The sequence below is a fragment of the Periplaneta americana genome, chromosome 9 (assembly GCF_040183065.1).
Source record: "Periplaneta americana isolate PAMFEO1 chromosome 9, P.americana_PAMFEO1_priV1, whole genome shotgun sequence".
NCBI classification, from domain to species: domain Eukaryota; kingdom Metazoa; phylum Arthropoda; class Insecta; order Blattodea; family Blattidae; genus Periplaneta; species Periplaneta americana.
Genome location: NC_091125.1, coordinates 30702105 through 30719299, shown reverse-complemented (window position 1 = coordinate 30719299; position 17195 = coordinate 30702105). Strand labels below are relative to the sequence as shown.

The window sequence follows — 17195 nt, the reverse complement described above, 5'->3', positions numbered from 1 at the left end:
ACATGAGTCTCAAATTATGGAAGACGTATTTTAAGATAAGAATACGGGAAAAACGTACAATCTAGTAATCCTAGTTTCAATCCGATTACATTCATGTCTGAGACAGTACCTCAACAGTCACTATGGAGGGGAGATTAATGTGCTAAAGATAGACCTATATTTTAAGGTAATAACACAGTCTAGTACATACAGTCACGAAGCTCAATATGTAGCAAATATGCATCCATAGATAGTTGCTAACCACCAGGATCGCTACTATCGCCTCATTACAGACAATGCGAAATAGTACATACCTGCACAGTCTATTGTTCCTAGTACCCTCACAAACTCAAGCTTCGTGACTGTATATACTAGACTGTGGTAATAACCTCTCGTCTCAGATTAGAATCGAACGCATACCTTGGCGACTGGCTTCAGGAGGGCCAATCCATGATTCATGGATTTTGTCTCATTGCGTGTCCTACATGAGATGATTGTTCTAGTCAGACAGGTGGTCTGGGCGACATTTGTAAATCTGATGCTGACAGGTGGGCCATCCTGTCTCAACCCTGCCAGTGCGAAGTTCCATCTCCAGAAAGCACCTGATAAACCCCAGGAAACGGAGTCCCAAGCTCTTCCCATATCAGCATCGGAAAATCTCACTATTCCCAAGACTTCATCCCAGCATAATTTTAAATACTACAGATGATAGATAAAAATGTGGGGAAAGTGGAGAGTGTTGGTTGAATTAAAGAGGGAATGAGAGTATCCCGAGAAAAATCTCTGCAACGTCTGCTTTGTCAGTCACAAATTTCATCACGACCAGGTAGGAGATCGAATCCGGACCTCCTACAGGAAAGATCAGCGCGCTACCACTGAGGATCAGACGCCGAATGGGTATTGGTATACAGTGATAGCTAATTTTTTTTTTTTTTACGAACTCAGTTCTCCTCAATAAAGGAATAAAAATTATCATTTTCTATGAAACTTAAGACCGAATCTTGTAATTTAGTGTCTGCTTCATGCGGTACATAGGCTCAGGTTTAGTGGCTCATATCTCAAGACAGGCACGATATGAAAACGAATATGATGAAACAATTATGATGATGTGATGATTATGATTAGAGACGAGAATTCCATGCAAATGCATGTTTTTATAGGAACATAGGACATAGCTCAAACTTAGTTCCGGTTCCAAATATGTGTACTTTTTTTTCGTGCATATTTGCATGTGTGCCTTTTTGGGGATAAAAACAAGCAATTTTTAGCTTAATCATGCATATAATATACGAGTACAGTAGCGGAAAAAAAAACCGGACCGACCCTTGTAGCTGATTTCAGAGCCTTATTCACTCCAGAGCACGACAGACTGGTAACTAAGACTTTCGTAGTTCGAATCCTGCCTGGGAAGGGAACTTTTTTTTTTTTTTTCCTTATTCAAATTTATTCCCAATACTTTTCGATTGCAGGTAAAATTCATGTTCTGGGAATAATAAGTTAATTAAGTAGTAAAATATCGCTGCAATCGAAAAGTATTGGGAATAAATTTGAATAAGGAACAAAAAAAAAAGTTTCCTTCCCAGGCAGGATTTACCAGTCTATCGTGCTCTGGAGTGAACAAGGCTCTGAAATCAGCTACAAGGGTCAGTCCGTTTTTTTTTGCCACTCCTGTACATTATATTCAGTTTAAATGCATGCTTTAATGATTTTGAGTGGACACCTCAGTTTCTCGATTTTTATATTCCTTATTTTAGCTCCAGGAATCAGGAGTGAAGAAGAAAAAGAAAGAAAGAACTAAATAACAGAAAAAGGTTTATTCAAGATTGCACCCATAACTTCTCGCTGTGTAGAGAGGTCATTCTCTGCCTGCAAAAAAATTTATTCACTGTCAAATGCAGAAACCTCACAGAAACCAATTTAGAAATGTTGTTGGTTGTTAACTATGCAAAAAAAGTGAAGTTAAATAAGAAATTTGGAACAAAAATGAAAGTGCATATTTTAATGTATTTTCCTCTTGTTCGTGCATGTTTCATAGTTTGATAGTGCATGAATGCAGGCATATTTTGGGATTTTCTAGTGCATGAAATTTTCGTCTCTAATTATGATAATGGAATATACTCTACTTATAAAATAGGCTAAATCTAGAGACGGACAGAAAAGGGGGAGAAATAATGCGTAATTATAATAAGAGAATTATAGTCCACACCTGTGGAGTAACGGTCAGCGCGTCTGGCTGCGAAAACAGGTGGCCCGGGTTCGAATCCCGGTCGAGGCAAGTTACCTGGTTGAGGTTTTTTCCGGGGTTTTCCCTCAACCCAATACGAGCAAATGCTGGGCAACTTTCGGATGTTGATACAGCGTCGTAAAATAACCCAATAAAAAATAAGAGAATTATACGGATAAAATACAACGTCGTAAAATAACCCAATAAAAAAAATAAGAGAATTATACGGACTATTACACTTTTACTACGTCACACTACTTTCGACCAATAAAACGGCACGAAAGGACGTCTTTCAGCCAATCATGGCTGCTTATCGCACAATTTTATCGCGTCCCTAGCATTTGTTTCTTTGTTTGCCAACATTTCACACTGCGCTGGTCTGGATGTCAAAAAAAATATATATATATAAAATTACAAACCACTCCAGTCGATGCACAGCAGTTTCAAATATGACTCGCATTGGTATTCAAGAACAAGAATTAATAAAAATCACTGATCATATCTATGCATCTTCTGAAATCCGATTTACAAATAAATGAAGAGCACCATTCGGAAATCCTGAATAAGTTGAATACACCATGTAGGCCTAAATCAACGAGTTCCACTTCTATTACGCACACTTCCAATATAACATCAATTGAACCACCAACCACATTCAAATTTGAAAATTGTACATTCAATAATTATTCCTTTTAAAATTATTCATGTTCATTTTTTATGTCATCGTCGTTAACCTAAATAATATACACAAGTGTTAGAAAAGTTTTAATTATGTTATAGCTTCTGCTATATGATATTATGGATAGTCACGTATAAGAGATTGTTTAATATTAAGATTTATTGAAAATCATCTGTCAAGTGACGTTGATTACTGGGATTCGGATAATTGAAGTGGAATGCAACTGTTTTAATAAAAATGAAACTGAATCAACAAAGCCTTCTTGACTAGTAACACTACTATCGTGATATAGATCGATAACTTCTAGACGAGAAGGCATTGCTAGTAATCATAACTCACTACTGCCATCTAGCATGCATCTAGCGTAATATTTGTAATGTTGAGATGGTACAATAATACATTTGAAGATAGTTGTATTATCGTAAGTCAATTAATATTTTATTGTATTGGAGTACTTCGTTACTTCTAATCTTTATATACTTTCTTCCAATCGTGTAATAGTCAATTAAATCCCACTCGAGTTTTGATTTTTTCTAGATAAATCAAAACCTCTAGTGAGATTACTGTTGATAAAATATAATAATACATAGTTAACAAGAAAAATAGAATGATGGTGGTGGTGGTATACTTGTAATTAATACCTTTTTAAATGCTTTCCTAAGAAACTTCGATTCAGTTTTTCATTATAACTACATACGTACTCAACTGGAAATAAGAGTTCAATTCAAAGGTTGTTATGTGAACGGATAACTACCAAAGGCGAGCGAAGTCAGAAAGGCTGCATGCCACCTGTGATGCTTGTGCAGATTAGTATGGGGAAATCCCGAGGACAAAGTAGGTTTGACTCTTTAACGAGGTACAAAGTGTCCAGTCAAATACGTAGTGAAGCGTGTAGGTTGGGTGGGTTTTTCTGGATAATTACTCATTTGTTTGTGTGCGTCGTGGGTCATTTAACGGCATTACAACAAATGCAAGAGAGCGATTAGGGTAATAGAATGAGCAGGAGCGGGTGGACCGTTAGGAAAAGGCTACCGCGTTAACCTCCCATGTCAAAAACTCGTTATCAGATTTCGGCAAGAGTAAAAGATGGGAATTGGGATAGAATAAAATATGCTGTCAGATTTTATCGAGTTGCTCCAATTCGCTTAGCTAGACGGTACTGCAAATATTTCTCCAGTACCATCGTGTCATTATAATGAAGGTAATCGGCTTTGTCAATCAACATTCCAGCACACAATGAGACGTCGTTTCTTAGTATAGTATGTTCTGAGTTTAGGAAATACCATTTGGTATAAAGGCGTCTTCTTAGCGGACAAACCCCCTCCCCTCTTTGTAGTATAACTAAAAGAAGTTATTTACATATTTTCGAACGCAAATGAAATAACATAAGCAAATCTAAATACTGTAGCCTAACTATGCATTGCTTCAAATATAAACGCTTTATATTGCTTATAACAAAATTACAAAAGCTATTAGATTTATATGTTTTTGACTAAATCGAATAGCTAGAATTGAATGAAAAACAAAATACATAAATAAATAAATAGGTGAAAAAATAATGAGAATAATGATTATTAAACAAACAAGTTTAACGCTTGTTTTTTGTGTTATACATTTAAAATTATGCATAGAAGAAAGTAGCAAGTAACAACATACTAAAATGAGTTGAGTCTTGCACAAAACTAAACGCAAGTGCAAGGAAAAACATTTTTTTTTTTTTGTATATTAAATATTTAAATTGTAGAAACTGTATTTAAATAATAGTGTGTGTGTTTGTTTGTTTGCGCGTGTGTGCGTGTGTGTGTGTGTGTAAAATTATGAAGTGTGTAATGTAAGGGTTTAAATGATTACTTGTATGTACTTTGTCTGTGAATTATCTATACTAATAATAAATCCGTAGCCGAAATTTTTCTGGTAATTTTCGATTTTCCAAAAATAATTGGTCCTAACATATATAATTAACCGCCCTGAAACCGAAAATCACTTTTTTTAAATTTCTGTTTGTATGTCTGTCTGTCTGTCTGTCTGTCTGTCTGTCTGAATGTATGTTACCTTTTCACGCGATGATGGCTGAACGGATTTCGATGAAAATTGGGATATAAATTAAGTTCGTTGTCACTTAGATTTTAGGCTATATGGCATTCAAAATACATTATTTAAAAAGGGGGTTATAAGGGGGCCTGAATTAAATAAATCGAAATATCTCGCTTATTATTGATTTTTGTGAAAAATCTTACATCTCAAAAGTTTCTTTAAAAATAATTTGCGATAAGTTTCATTCTTTGAAAAATTTTGATAGGACTGATATTTAATGAGATAAATGAGTTTTAAAATTAAAATAACTGCCATCTAAGGCCGTGTAATGAATTAAAAAACAAATGACTTCGTCTATAAGGGGCCTTGGACAGCAACAATCGAAAGCTATGAAAGATAGCCTACAGATAATGTTTCTGCGTTTCTACGAAGTAATATCGGAAGCTAAATTAACCGATTTGTATAATTAATTATTAATTCACCATTGGAAAGTGTAGTTTCTCTAGATGGACATAATGCTATAATGTTATCACAGTAACTTCTGAGTGAATCGAGGACAGGTAAGATTAAAATAGATTCTTATGCACAGAAAACTTGATAGGCTATTCTGTATATTCGTTTCCTGTATTTCCTTAACTAATTTTTATGACCAAATGAGTGGTCTCTGGACCAAAATAATCGCATTTTAATTTTTTAATTCAATTTAAATTAAGTAACATAATAAACGATTTATCCTTCTATCAAACACGAATGTTTTCTGGATCAAATGTCCTATTTTAATTATATAATTACTTTATATTTATTTCTAACGGGTGCAGCGGAGCGCACGGGTACGGCTAGTAAATAAATAAATAAATAAATAGGTAAAAAAAATAATAAGAATAATGATTATTAAACAAATAAGTTTAACGCTTGTTTTTTTGTGTTATAGATGTAAAATTATGCATAGAAGAAAGTAGCAAGTAACAACATACTAAAATGAGTTAGTCTTGCACAAAACTAAACGCAAGTGCAAGGTAAAACATTTTTTTTTTTTTGTATATTAAATATTTAAATTGTAGAAGCTGTATTTAAATAATAGTGTGTGTGTGTGTGTGTGTGTGTGTGTAAAATTATAAAGTGTGTAATGTAAGGGTTTAAATGATTACTTGTATGTACTTTGTCTGTGAACTATAATATAATAAATATCAATGTATTGCTTATAAATATACATATGTATTAATTTGTATATTCAATGGAACTGATTTACTTCTGTCATTTTATCCTACATTATAAAATACGTAAATAATAATTAAGTTATATTAAAAAGAGGGAAAACGTCAGCTAAGAAGAACGCCTGATACCCAATGGTATTTTCTGAACTCCGAACTCCCTATAGTAACTTGAGGTCGATAAAAGTTAAAAAATAAAAATGAAGTAGAACCTCACTAATTCGGATGCATTGGGGGAAAAATCCAGTCCTAATTGTGAAAGTCCCTAGGCCTATTACGGAGAATTTACTGGAATAATATTATTTCGAAGATAAAAAACATAATGCTATTATATACAGTAGTTAATTATTAGCTTAGTGTTTATTCATTCTATTTCACAAATATAATAGAATCTATAGAACACAATACATTAACATAAAAAAGAATAAGTGTGAAGTTCCCTAGTCCAAACCTATTACTGCACAGGAAGTACAGTGCATATTTAAGTAGCTTTTACTACCATATGGAGCACAAAACAAATTGAAAAAGGAAGAGTTCGTAGTTATTTACAGTAGTTCAAGTCAAGTAAAGCACAGAAAGAATTAGTTATGGAATTTTCAGACTGTGATGATTTGAAAAAGAGGTAAGTGTTGTCTGCGTCTATTTGCGCTGCTGTTGTTTATATTCAGTACATCACGACGACGAATTTCTTTAAGGCAAAATACAATTTTTGAAATAGTTCGGATTTATTTACTTGATTACTGAACGACGCTGTATCAGCTACTAGGTTATTTAGCGTCGATGAGATTAGTGATAGTGAGATGGTATTTGGCGAGATGAGACGGAGGATTCACCATAGATTACCTGACATTCGCCTTACGGTTAGGAAAAACCTCGGGGGGGGGGGAAAAACAACCAGGTAATCAGCCCAAGTGGGGATCGAACACGCGCCCGAGAGCAACTCCGAATCGACAGACAAGCGCCTTAGCCGACTTAGCTACACCGGTGGCTAACAGTTCTGATTATAGCCTCCATATTCAATCAATTTATTTAAATGAATATTGTATTGGATAATCTGAATTTATCACCATATTTTTCACTTTTGCATTCAATTCTACAATTCAATTTGTGTGATATTAATCTCCAAGTGTCACGTATAAAAAAATGCTGTCTGAATTATCGCGAATTCCGAATTAGTGAAGTGCGATTTGGAGAGGTTTCATTGTAAATGCAAATAATATGTTTCAAGTAATTAGCTACGGTACTTTTTATTTGGCAGGAGTGTCCAGATGAAATTGTAATGCTTCGTTTATCAAACAACACAAAAACAGCAACAATAATATACAACTAAAAACATGAATTTGACATCTACAAATTTAAAGCTTGGAGATTTTTATAAGAGAAATGAACAAATTCTGAGGGAATGTTGGAACACAGAAAGTTGCATATTGAAACCAGTAGAATATAGTTAAGACTACGAAAGTTTAGAATTTGTATAAAAAAAACAGAGAAATAAAATCATACAGAACTAAATAAAAATATTATCTTATGAACTGGCTCAATTACCGCACAAACTATTGAAACCAAATCAATGAAGAAATTAGGTGAAGACTACAGAAGTTATGCCTATATTATAATTATTCGATAGAAGCAATCTGAGAGAGAAAATTGGAAACAATTCGTTTCCGCTGAGTTTGTAGCTTGAACATGAGTAGCAGCAGCAGTAGTAGTAGGCCTAGGCATATTATCTGTGCATTTCGAACTGGCGGCTCAAGGTCACGTACAAACGTAAGAAAAATACAAACCACGCACGACTCACTGAACTGAAAACTGTGAACTGAAGCACTGGTAATTCCGACTGTCCCAGCTGCCCATTGCTTGACCTTGAGCAGCCAGTTCGAAATTCACAGATAATAGTGGGCGTAGTAGTAGTAGTAGTAGTAGTAGTAGTAGTAGTAGTAGTAGTAGTAGTAGTAGTAGTAGTAATAATAATAATAATAATAATAATAAAATTATTTTCATTATATGTCAATGGATCATTCTCTATATCTGCTCTACTTCAAGACTCTTTCTTAACACACAATATAACAAATTCCAGTGCTTTATTTTAATATTTTTTCAGACAAGTTTTATTGTTCTGTAGAAAAATAAAAGCAAAACGAAAAGACGGTAGTAATAATAATAATGCCACTATACGTAATAACATAACCTCAACTTTTTCTCATTATAGTACGGTCGCCCAGACCTCATTTTATGCATGGCTTGAAACAAAGTTCTAGAAAAGTAATGATATTCCACAGAACACTCTTTGAAATTCAATTCTCACACAAAGCTATTATGTATGCCATATCCAAATGAATTCTACGATGACAGAAATAATTAAATCAAATGAAAGACAACACTCCAAAGAAAAGCCGATGTATTTGCGCAATATACTAATTGGCTAATTCCTACTGTGTTCATAATGATAAAGCATTCCTATTGTCTGAATGTAATTAGTGTCAAAGTTTCTACTCACCTGCCGTAGCTGGTTGTTTCCTGTAGAAGTATTGTTTTAGCTTTCCACGGTCACATGCAGACGTATGACTGTTGAACACACGACGAGGTGTGTCTTGTCTACTGGTCTTGCAAGCTAGTTCGCAAACCGGTCAGCTCCCTGATTCCAACTCCTCAAACAGATGTGACGGCTACCGCTCCTCACTGCGGTCGAGGTAAACCGCACATCGCTTCCGTGTACGCGCACTTGTTCCTCAGTTCATTCAACGATTATCAAACTCATAATAATACGTACTTTGTGGTGCAATAAAACAAACATTATATAGTACTATAAATTAAGAACAAAACGTTATGAAGTCTTTGCAATAGTTTCGTTATTGTACAAGTAGGAAAAAGAGAAAAATCGGCGTTAGATGATGACATACAGTATACTCGGCGTAGCAGCCACGTTCGGGCGTGGGTTCGATTTCCGCTTGGGATGATTAGCTGATAGATTTTTTCGCAGAGATTTAGGCGAATGTCAGATAATCTGTGACGAAACCTTGGCCTCATCTTGCCAAATATTACCTCACCATCACCAATTCCATCGACGCTAAATAACCTGGTAGTTGATACGGCGTCGTTAAATAACCAACTAAAAAGATGATCCATTTCTTTTCAGCATAGACACGTTTTATCAGTCTCCCGACAATTATATTCATCAAGTTACGAACTTCTACTGTAGTTCATTTTGTGGACTTACATTTTACGTACATTTAGCTATTATTCATTGCATAGTCTACAAGAATATGTCTTGTAACGTCAAAAAGTAACGTATATTTTAAATAAAACTGTAGCCTACAGTAAGAATATATAATTTTTTCACAAATTCCCATAATACAACTATTAATATACTATAATCGTAGTATAATCGTTTGTATAATTATATGCGTCAGTAATATCATTAAAATACAAAAAATACACTCATTAGATATGTAAAATAAGACTAGAATATAATCACAGTTTGAAACCATCTTAAGCATGCTCACATCGACATCGATGTATAAAGCAGGTAAGCGCATGCTCGTGACGGTGGGAAAGCGTTGGAAATTGCTGCAGAAACAAACCTACATAGTATATTAGGCATACTTGTCAATCAACTAACAGCACTATGAAAAGAAATAATTCAATAGAATATAATTTATAGATTGTCTTTTCGAATACTTAGTGTTCTCTACAACCGACTGCGAAAAGCAGGTAATCATTTATTGCTAATAGCGACCTACTCTGTTGAACCGCTTTTCCGTCATTATATTATTTGTAGCGAGGAATAAATTATTCGGATTGTATATTTTAGGTTCCATAATAGGCCCTTCACACCGAAAATCGAAAAATCGAAGGAGAATTGGGAGGAAAATTTAAAAGGTACGCAAAACGCGTCCTTGCAAGGGGTTGGGGGCTGTACAAAACTAAATATGTGAGCTCCAAGCCTGTTGGCCACTAGTCTCACTCCGGGTTACGCTGCTCCCCTGAAGGAGCTCTAGAAAATTTTGAAACCCAGTTCTCTCCAGTTTTTAAATAAAATTGTTCCCCTCTTCGGTGTATTTCTATAACGTCTATGATTATGTTACTTATCACATTAATTATACAGGAAGAACCGTAAGTAATGTCATTAATTTCAAGGGGTTATTCTTTGACATATTTCGAACAAAAAGTTTAACATAATTTTTGCTTTTTGCTTCTTTTTGCTTTCTTATTCAGAGAAAAAAAAATTGTTTTATGTGAAACATTCCATAGCGTATTTTGCGAAAGTCATTAATTTAATTCCTATATGCTCAGTAAGTTTAAGAGAGCAGCGTATGATGATAATATATGACAGAAAGAATAGTTAGTTTTTCCAACAGTGTAACATTTTAAATTCCTTTGCAGAATGAAAAGTTACATTTGAATAATTTCGAGGGAAAAATTGTTCCGGAGCCGGGTATAGAACCCGGGACCTTTGGTTTAACGTACCAACCCCGGCCCCGGAACAATTTTTCCTCGAAATTATTCAAATCAACTTTACAGGGAGTTATACCTGAAATCTTGATTTGCAAAAGTTACATTTGTTCGGATAAAATTGCTGCTTATTTAAAGGACAAAACTAAAATTATTTCAAACAATTATTATAACAATACACTGTTCTCTTAAATTGACTTATCAGCAGGCTTCGAGACTTTGGACCCGATACAGTAAGTTTACTGTGCTTGTACTATAGGTTGTTGACTCGCTGCAGGTAGTGAAAGGTAGAGATGTGTTGAGGTAACAACGTTGCTATTTAGAATAGAGTACGGTAGTATGGGGAAACGCACACATATGGACATTCTGAAAGTAAATATACATTACTCTATGACAATGTCAAAATAATGTGAAAAGCATTTATTCTCCTGTATTTTATAAGCATCTGTGTTTAATTATACGCAGTGTTTTTCATTTACCCTATTGGTCGTCTTTAGGAAGTGCAGTTACAGTACAGAACTGCAATGTACTGCAAGATACATTTTCAGTGTCTCAAACGTAAATCTTCTTCGGTTATCTGCCAAAGTTTGTACTGTAGAAAGCTGCGCTCTACGTCCCATGACGTGATAGGAGCAAAACGAAGAAACCTAACATCATTGCAGTCTCTAAGAGACAGTCTTTTATTATTGGGTGACTCTATGTCCACTAATATGCTGTTTATATTACACAATGTTCCATATCCGTTGTTTTACATAAAATTGATTTCCACTTCTGTTTTACACGTTCAGTAACCGGTGTACTTGTATCTCGTCAATTCTCTGCGTCATTTCCTCCACTAATTTGAGGGCTTCCGGCATCTCTTGCTCTGACTTTTCTAACCGTGTAATAGTTTCAGACACAGTTTGAAAATAGGTTTGTATGAACATCAAATTATTCATCAGAACCTTCAAATCCAGAGCGTTTTCCTTTGCGTATTTGTTGTCATCCATTTTACAGTACCCCCACCCACTGTACGCTTTACCACTATACTCAGTACGTCGTTATGCGGATTTCCCACTGAACTGCTCTATCGTGTCCGAAGTCTCGAAGCCTGCTTATCAGATTTGGAATTAAATCAATTACTTTCCCAAAACATGCATTGAAATGTTTTGTATTAAACAATTATTTTTATCTCGGAAAGGAAGCAGAGACTGGAAAAATGGTATTAAATTTTCTGGTTTGAAATATCTCAAGGAATAATCCCCTAAAATTAATGATATTACTTACGGTTCATTCTGCATATTATCTTCAAGCTCAAAACCGATCATCTAAATAGATTTGCCATTGAGTTAACAGTACCGTGGATATTAATATGTTTATCGAAAAGTAAGTATATTTTTTCCTGATGACTAGATTTAAGTTAATTCTCTAAAGCAATTCATACAGTTAGCGGGTACGGTTTCCAACCAAGCGGTCAGAAGCTCGATTCTCGTTGCGGGAAATGACAGACATTTAACTTCAGTCCACAGGACTGTGTGTATGTCCGTTATCTTGCGACTGTCCTGTGATGTCTCAGCGGTTGCTATGTGTCATGCTGATCTCATAACCAAGGAGTCTACATTTGTGAAGTAGCTAATGTACGAGCTAATGAATCTTCCATAACCACCCAGAATGGTCTGTAACCTTAAGTTGGATAAAAGGGGAGCTTTTTAAAAGACTAGTGGCAGGATGCAAAGTGTAGACTATAAGAGAGGAACACAAAATATCATGAGATTAATCTATGGTAAAAAAACAATAAAAAATATATTTATAACCACACTGAATGAATTACCGAAAATACTATTGAACACCATATTCTGCAAGGAAGAATAAAACCTGCAATAATGTGTATACAGCAGCTCAACATTGTGTCGGAACAGACCAACAGGGCCTATTCCGCGAAGGCGATGGTAACTGTTACGATACCTTCTACAGGGACATCATTTTATTTTTACTTCAATTTTTATTGTAGCTGAGTTTTTGAATGTACTTCACTCCCACCCTTTCTACTAACGAAGTTCAACCGTCCTCCACACAGATCCAAGACCGCATATACATTCATAGTAGCCTTACGGTTATAGTGAATAGTACGTTCCAGAAATATGTTCACGTTTTCCAGTTACGAAAGAGCTTTCAATATTGAATCATTTTCGCACAAGTAAGTTACTGTCGTCCATTTGCCTACGTCGCATCCCGGTTTCCCCCACCAGCTTATATTCGCCCCTTTGTAAACACTAGTGGCTGGGCTGTCTTAGCTCTTTTCTGAGAAGATTAATTTCTGTTAGGAAGTGGACGTCTACGTAATATTATACAACTGTTTAAAATAACTTAAATAAAAGGGCCTCGCTAAGCAATTAACTGTCACGTGATTTCGTCCTTTCTATGACCCTATGACATAACCACTTGGACGGACAGTAGATAGCATGTCTGAGTAATTTTATCTTTTCGGATCGGGCAGAAGTGAAGATTGAATTTACAGTACACATAAGGTACTACTTTATAGAGTAGGTACAGAATTATTTCAACATGACTTAGTAGTACGAAGGACGAAACTGGTAATTCGAATTAGGTACAAGAGTCTATAGTGCGATAATCTGCACAATAGAACTGAAGCCTGTATCGAAATGAACGGCTATCATTTTCAGAAATTTGTTTAAATGTCCATATCATATTTTTCAATTTAACTTCATTCTCTATACACAGCATAATAAATATGTCCGCATGGATAGCTCAGTTTGTGAGTAAAAACTCTCACTGTTAATAATGTACTGTATTTTGATTAAACAAAAACCTAATGAAAATTATCAAACTCAAAAGCGTGATATTTCCTAGTTTACGTAAATGGATGAACTACTTTTCTTCCCTCCTATACCTAGTGAAATGATTTGTTTGTATATTACGCCAGTATCATTGAACTCCAGTCATGGAAGGGGGTAGCAAACGGTGTTTTTTGTTCTCAACCATTGATCCAAAGGTATAGCCAGGTTAATATTAGAAATGTTAGTAAAAATAAAATGATGTCCCTGTATATGGAAGTTTTCAGTTTCTTCTGCTGTCGAGTCAGTAATTTAAAATTATTTTCGAATATCTTATGACATTTTACTCTATTCAGATGTAGCCACTATAGTTCACCATTAAATTTCCTTATATTACACCTGTCATTCCTAACATTCATTTAGACTTAAGTTATTATCTTCTGTGATTCATTATACAGGTTGTAAACGATATAAACTGCCAAAATCATGCAGAGTGGACATCTCGATCTACTAAACATGTGTAATGAAATTTTGTTTGTTCTTCTATTTTGTTCTTAAATCCTAAAATATCATGTTTTTAGAATATTAGTCTAATATTTATCGTTCGAATAAATGTGAACGTCATTGCCAATGAACTTCCAACACACGCTAACATCACCATAACAGAGAGACAACAGAGTACCCTGATTTGTAAACAAGGATACCATCACAGTTGCAATGTATGTGTCTGACCGAAGTAAATAATGACGGTCTACTATCATTTCCAAAACCATTAAACTCACAGATAACATTTTTTTTTGTAGGGAAACCACAAAAGTTACAGAAAAATATTATTACATTTTTTGTTTCAATAATTTATGCTCTATCACCAGTATATGTTTTGACAGTTTATATCGTTTACACTCTGTAATGTACCTATTTTCAAACTTAGAAGTACATTTCAGCAATTCCTCTTTTTTCTTCGGACGTTGCGTTATTGTTGATCATTCCTATCAATCTATATACTAATAATAAATCTGTAACCGAAATTTTTATGGTAATTTCCGATTTTCCAAAAATAATTGGTTCTAACATATATAATTAATCACCCTGAAACCGAAAATCGCTTTTTTGAAATTTTTGTTTGTATTTCTGTCTGTCTGTATGTTTGTTACCTTTTCACGCGATAATGGCTGAACGGATTTCGATGAAAATTGGAATATAAATTAAGTTCGTTGTCACTTAGATTTTAGGCTATATGGCATTCAAAATACATTATTTAAAAAGGGGGTTATAAGGGGGTCTGAATTAAATAAATCGAAATATCTCGCTTATTATTGATTTTTGTGAAAAATGTTACGTAACAAAAGTTTCTTTGAAAATAATTTGCGATAAGTTTTATTCTTTAAAACATTTTGATAGGACTGATATTTAATGAGATAAATGAGTTTTAAAATTAAAATAACTGCCATCTAAGGCCGTGTAATGAATTAAAAAACAAATGACTTCGTCTATAAGGGGCCTTGGACAGCAACAATCGAAAGCTATGAAAGATAGCCTACAGATAATGTTTCTGCGTTTCTATGAAGTAATATCGGAAGCTAAATTAACCGATTTGTATAATTAATTATTAATTCACCATTGGAAAGTGTAGTTTCTCTAGAAGGACATAATGCTATAATGTTATTACAGTAACTTCTGAGAGAATCGAGGACAGGTAAGATTAAAATAGCTTCTTATGCACAGAAAACTTGATAGGCTATTCTGTACATTCGTTTCCTGTATTTCCTAAAATAATTTTTATGACCAAATGAGTGGTCTCTGGTTCAAAATGATCGCATTTTAATTATGCAAATACAATTTAAATTAAGTAACATAATAAACGATTTATCCTTATATCAAACACGAATGTTCCCTGGATCAAATGTCCTATTTTAATTATGCAATTACTTTATATTTATTTCTAACGGGTGCAGCGGAGCGCACAGGTACGGCTAGTACAGAATATAATTTGTACTGTTATAGCCTACATTTTATATGTTGCAATAGCGACACTTTTGATCTTTGTATGTAAATTAAGTAAAATGTTCTTTCTTTCTTGGTTACAATCCAACGCGGTGTAGGAGAGGATATAATATTTACCACCACTAGACGGACACATACTGCTGGCCACCCTGGTCGTGCGGTAAGCACGGCACAAGGCCACCACTGAGACAACACAGGACAGCAAATTACAAGGGGAAAACACACAATCACGTGTATATAAGATGAATTTCTCCCACTGACCACGCCGGAAATCGAATTGTTTGGATGGAAAGTTCATATGCTGTCCACAGAACAAAGGAGGTGGACTGCCTATAGAGTACACACTTATAAACAGACACTATGTACAGGCCTAGATGTTTGATGATTTCATTAACGATTTATTCATTCATTCGTACTTTTCTACCCAAGGGGAGATCCTTCACTGCAAACCCATCATTCTCCAAGTCTTTCTTTTTTCCGTCTTCGTTTCCCCATATGATTAACATACGAGTATCTTAATGTTGGCCATCATCTGATATCTTCTTCTGCCCCGAACTTTTTTCCTTTCACTATTCGTTCCAGTTGCCTACATCTTTCAGTAAACAGTTTCATTTTAGCCAGTGACCCAGACAGTTTCTTCTTCTCTTCCTGAGCGTTATTCTTTCTTCATCCACGCTTTATAACAGTTTCATTTCGTATTCTCTCTCTCTATTTCACGCGCTCCTTTCTTCTCCATATTCACATTTCAAATACATACTCATTCCTCTTCACTTCGTCGTAATGTCCACGTTTCTGTCCCATACAGTATCACATTCCACACACAGCACTTCATTATAGTCTCTTCCTTGGTTATTTTTCCAAAACTCGGCAGAAAGTAGGCCTACTCCATTTCCTATTAAAAGCTTCCTTTTTCATTGCTATCCTCATATGACTTCCTGTCAGCAGCTCATGTTACACCCCAATTATTTGAAGCTGCCCACTTGTTCTACTGTCTCATTTCGAATCCTCAGCTTTACCTTCTTTATTTTTCTTCCAATTACCATGGTCTTCGTCTTGTTTGCATTTATTTTCACCCATCAGAAGTTTTAAGTAGAAATTTACTACTTCTACAAACTTTCAGTTATCGTATTTCTTTCATTGTTTTCTGTCCAAGGGCAGATCTTTCACTGCTAACCCAATATCTTCCTTCTTTTCTGCCTTCCTCCTTTTTTTTTTTTAGTTGGTTGTTTAACGACGCTGTATGAACTAGTAGGTTATTTAGCGCCGATGGAATTGGTGTTAAGCTGGATGGTGTTTGGTGAAATGAGGCAGAGTGCTTGTCATAGATTATCCAACGTTCGTCTTAAGTTTGGGAAAAAAAAAACAACCAGGTAATCAACCAAGCAGAAATCGAACCCACACCTGAACGCAACTCTGGATCAGCACGCGAAAGCGTTATGTCTGAGCTACTCCGATGTCTGCCTTCCTGTCAGCCTCCGCCTACGATCAACATAACTTAATGTTATCGTCTAATATCATCTTCTGCCGGAACGTTCTTCCCGTTCACTATTCCTTGCAGTATATCCTTCAGTAGGCAGTTTCTTGTTAGCCAGTGACCTAATCAATTTCTTTTTATCTTCCTGATCAGTTTCAGTATTACTATTTATTCACACTCTTTTTAGTACATCTTAGTTTTTTTATTTTGTCTGTCCATTTCATATGCTCTATTCTTCCCCATACCTACATTTCAAATTCTTTCAGTCGTTTCCCTTTATTTCGTCCTAATGTTCAAATTTCTGCTACATACAATGTCACACTCCACACAAAGCATTTCACTAGTCTCCCTTAGTTATTTCTCC

The 17195-nt window shown here is 34.9% G+C and overlaps 1 protein-coding gene across 1 annotated transcript in view; it reads right to left on the bottom strand.

Moving 5' to 3' along the window:
* The window catches only part of LOC138705828 (serpin B4-like), a 69450-nt gene extending 60632 nt beyond the window's left edge, over positions 1-8818 (bottom strand). Inside the window, exon 1 of the mRNA XM_069834497.1 lies at positions 8625-8818. The gene's annotated coding sequence lies outside the window, so the exon portion shown is untranslated. The remainder of the gene's footprint in view (positions 1-8624) is intronic.
* Between the last annotated feature and the right edge of the window lie 8377 nt (positions 8819-17195).